This window comes from Lipotes vexillifer, unplaced genomic scaffold (assembly GCF_000442215.2).
Source record: "Lipotes vexillifer unplaced genomic scaffold, Lipotes_vexillifer_v1.1 scaffold90, whole genome shotgun sequence".
NCBI lineage: Eukaryota > Metazoa > Chordata > Mammalia > Artiodactyla > Lipotidae > Lipotes > Lipotes vexillifer.
In genome coordinates, this window is record NW_006782310.1 from 4,935,679 (window position 1) to 4,940,261 (window position 4,583).

The 4,583-nt window shown below is 51.8% G+C and overlaps 1 protein-coding gene across 1 annotated transcript in view; it reads left to right on the top strand.

Annotated features, from left to right (window-relative positions):
• The first annotated feature begins 430 nt into the window (after positions 1 to 430).
• Positions 431 to 4,583, top strand: part of MOCOS (molybdenum cofactor sulfurase) — a 58,057-nt gene continuing 53,904 nt past the window's right edge. The window contains exon 1 of the mRNA XM_007455215.1: positions 431 to 846. The gene's annotated coding sequence lies outside the window, so the exon portion shown is untranslated. The remainder of the gene's footprint in view (positions 847 to 4,583) is intronic.

Sequence of the window (4,583 nt, forward strand, 5' to 3'; positions counted from 1 at the left end):
TTTACTATGGCTAGCTCTTGAATTCTTATCTGCACCGTGTGCCCCAGGAATATGACTTGGGATATGACCAAGACCACCCTCTCACGCCCCATTTTTCCTACAACAGAGCCAGTGGTCCATTCCTGGGGCCCCACCTTGGGTCCCCAAGGACCCGAATCTGAGTCCTCACTTAAGCCTCCAGACTTTGCCGCCCTCCTATGCGGGTTCTGCACAGCCCTCCCCTCACCTCGGGCACCTTTCCTGGGCCTCCAGTACCTTTCACTCCATCCCCGGAAGCCGGCCCCCACCTGCCCACTCGCTTCCACACTCACACTGGGCCCGGCAATTCCCGCCCGTGGGTTTGGCCCGCCTCTCCACACTTGAGGCAGTGGTGTCCTGGAATGCAGGCCCCTGGCGGAGCGGAGGAGGTGCTTTTGCTTGGGTCGTACTGGAGCTACCGGGTCCCGACGGTGCCCACCTGCCGCGACCTTATTAACCAAACTCATCGGTCCCCAATCTTTTTCCTCTTCCACCTTTTGCTCAGAAACGCCGAGCACACGCCCCACTGGGGAACAGCAACTGGGAAAGTCTCCTTACAAACGCCCCGCCCCACACACTGGGGTTCCTCCACGGAGAGTGAGGCTCCCGGGCGCTGCGCTGGTCTCGGGCCAGGGAGAGTCGGCGGGGAGGATCGCCAGGTTCCAGGATGCCCAGCAGCAAAAAGCAATTCATTGCATCTTGCATCAGCCTCTCCGTGGTACCGTAAACGAGAACTTTGTGTTCCAAGGGTCTGGGGGTGTCTCCGTGGACTCCGTTGGAAAGCAGTTAAAAGAGACAACCACGGGCACTCCCTCCCCCTGCCCCCAGGTGGGAAAAGGGCAGAAAGCAGTGAAACTCCGTGAGTCAGCGTGCCCGGGTCAAGCCCGGCCTGCTGGGAGAGGCGCCGCCCCTCGGGGGGGACGCGGTGCCACTGGCTGGCCGGGAGGCGCGGCCGGGGCGCGGCGGGGCGGAGACGCGGCGGGCGGGCCTCGGCGCTTCCCCGGCGCAGCCTGCTTGGATTGCGCGGCGCTCAGGCCTGGGTCATGGCTGGCGGGGCCGGGCAGTCGGGGGCCGAGCTGCTGGCCTTTGCGCAGTTCCTGGACTCGAGTCCGCAGCCTCTCGTCTACGGGTACGGCCGGCGCAGCCTGCACGAGCTCCGGGCGCGCGAGTTCGGCCGCCTGGCAGGTGAGACCGGCGGGGGCAGCTGCGCCGGGCCTGCCGGGAGGCCGTGGGGGACACGCGGTTTCTAGAACCAACGTGGAAGGAACTTTTGCTCCCGGCGGGAGCGGCGTTACCTCATTAGGGACCCATTTTGAATCGAAAGACATGGAGGGGTGTGTCCACGAGCTCTCTTTGTGGACGCGGCTCCCTGAGGTCCCACATGCAACCCCAAGACTTCTTGCTTCTTAGACTTCCCAGGGATGTAGGACCAAAGTGGTCCTTTGCCACCTGTCTCCGCCCTCTGCGAATAGGGCTGAGGATTCATTTTGCCTTCGCTTGCCACGAGACTCCCGGCTCTAAAGTTCCAATTGGAACCGGGGTTGCAAAATGCAGGACTCTGCGGGCGCGCGGGTTGGGGACCGAGGGGCTGCGGCCGCCGTGCAGGAGCTTCCCGAGACTCCTCTGGGATGGCTCCCAGCAGTTTGTATTTTCAAAGTCTCATTTTTCTCACTAGTGTAGGCAGAACAATGCCTCGGAAGTCCAGCTCGCTGGGGGACCTGAAGAATTAGCAAAACGTGCAATTTGAACTTTAAGTACAGGACAAGCCAGTACATTGGATGTGAGGACCGGGATCTTATCGTGCCTTCGAGTTCCGCAACGCGGAACAGGCAGGTTAAATTGGAAGGCAAGCTTGATCTGGCCATTGGTCCTCCCAGCCCACTGCTGCAGGGCGGGAGGGCGTTCCGCACCAGGTCGGGACTCATCCTTTTCCAGCAACCTTCTGTGAGGGGCTTCACCAAGCCTTAGAAGGGCGTGCTGTTTGAACTGGGAGGGGTGCCGGGTAAGTGAGCAGGTCGTGGCGCCCGGCACTGGGATTTGAGGTGTATTTATTCTGTCGTGGTGAACAGCTGGTGCTGCTTGCCTGCTTGTGGCAGAACAGCAACCATGATTTATGTTTCAGTTGTCAGGTAGCTGACTTCGGCTCTTTGGGTCATTTTCTCATGTTCCGGAACGTGATTGTTCCCCGCGCCGCCCCCACCCCCCGCCCCGCCTTTGGGAGCTTTAAGGGCTGTGTGCCCCTCCTCAAGTGGCCCCATCTGTACTTAAGTAGGTAAGCTCAGGGGAGGAGACAGGGGCCCTCTGGCAGCCTCTCTTCACTCCCTCCCTGAGCTTCCTAGTTGCCCACTCACCTGCTGGAGACAGTGCCCCCTCTGTCTGTCTGTCTGTCTCTCTCTTTCCTTTTCTCTCTGAACTTTTTTGCTTATAGAAACTTCCTACCCACAGAAATAGAGACACCTATAGAATGAATACCCACAGGTGCAGAGAACTTGAGAAAGTCTCCCCATTCTTTTGAAGCAAATCCCAGAAGCTGTTATAGTACAGTAGGTAATTATTTCAGCATCACTCCTCCTCAATCCCCTAGTCCCCTCCAGCTCTCATCCCTCACACCCATCATTGGCTGACCTCTCCCCTCAACACTACCCTGGGAAAGTAGAAAGTAGGTCCCTCCTTGTTTCATTCTTGTCTCACAGACAACAGCACCCTTTTCCTCAAATGTAAAGTTTAGATGTGATAGCCAGGATCCCAGGCTGGCCTTCAGTGCCCTTTTAACATCTACTGTAATTGTGATAGTGTTCTGTGATTATCTATCTACCTACCTACCTATCTAACTATCTATCTATCTATCTATCTAGTACAATTTCCCAGCATTTCCTCTTGAAGTAGACTTTGTGGACTATAAACTCACCCTTACCGCTGCTGGGAGTCTAGGAACATAGCCCCCTCTTTTTTCACACAGAAACGAACCAACCAGAAAGAGGGCAGGGAAAAACAAGCAAACCAAACCACAATAACGTAAGATTCACCTCCTCTTTCTATCCCTGACCCCTACCCACCCCCAAAGTTTTCTTGCAGGTTTGAGAATTTGTCTGGTTAAGTGGTTGCTCTGGATAATTAAATGCTTAACCTTTAAGTGCTGAAATATTTTGCATAACCCATTGGATGGGAATGTCCTTGTTTTGGTGAAGGGAGCATATTGATTACACAGTTGTGGTTCAAGTGGTTCTTAAAGCCTCTGGGTGCTTACTGATGGTCACTCACCCTGCATGGAACCAAGAACTGAAGGTGCATGAGCCAGAAGAGACCCTGAAATTCCCTTTCTTGAAGACCTAATGCCGATTGGTTTGGGGGTCGTTTGCCTACTTCTTCTAATAGCGACACTAATGCTCCCCATGAGCGTCTCCCTGATGCTGGGTGGACAAAAGCCTTTCTTTTGGTGTGGTACCTTTCTATTTCTGAATCTTTAGTAAATGAGAACATTATTTTAAAACTAATTTTTTTGGCTAGGTAATACATTTAACATGGTACCAAATTCAAAAGGTGTCAAAAGAGGAAGAAGAATGCCCAGGGAGCACCACCAAATCCAGTTGCCACCACTATGGCCACCCCAGAGTCAACTGCTGCTCTTTGTGTCTTGTTTGCCTTTCCAGGGATTGTCTATATTTATATGTGTGTGTACATGGGTGGTTTTTTTTTTTTTACATAGTTGAGCCATAACATGTCTTACCACCTGACGTAGTTAATATTTATTTGTTTATGATCTTTCTCGGTCATTATCATACCAGCTTCTATTTTGTCTGCTGTTATGTCCCCAGCACTTAGAACAATGCCTGGAACACAGTAAGTGCTCAGTAAATATTTCTTGAATATAAAAACACTCAATAAGCTAGGAATAAAAGGAAATTTAATCAACCTGATAAAGGCCATCTACAAAAAAACCACAGCTAACATCATACTTAAAGGTGAAATAATGAAAGTTTTACCATGAAGATCAGGAACAAGGCAAGGACGTCTCTTCTCACCACTTCTATTCAGTATTGTGCTAGAAGTCCTATCCAGGACAATTAGGCAACAAAATGAAATAAAATACATCCAGATTGGAGAGGGAGAAGTAAAACATCTCTCCTTGCTGAGAGTATAATCTTGTATACAGAAGATCCTAAAAAATCCACACACAAAGCTATTAGTACTAAAAAAACAAATTCAGGAAAGTTGTAGGATAGACGGTCAGTATACAAACATCAATTCAATTTCTATACAGTATCAATGAACACTATGAAAGTGAAATAAAGGAAACAATTCCCAAAGCATCAAAAAGAATAACATACACAGCAATAAATTTATCAAAAGAAGTACAAGACATACACTGAAAACTACAAAATATCATTGAAATAAAAGAAGACCTAAATAGGGCTTCCCTGGTGGCGCAGTGGTTGAGAGTCCGCCTGCCAGTGCAGGGGACACGGGTTCGTGCCCCGGTCCGGGAGGATCCCACATGCCGCGGAGCGGCTGGGCCCGTGAGCCATGGCCACTGAGCCTGCGCGTCCGGAGCCTGTGGTCCGCAA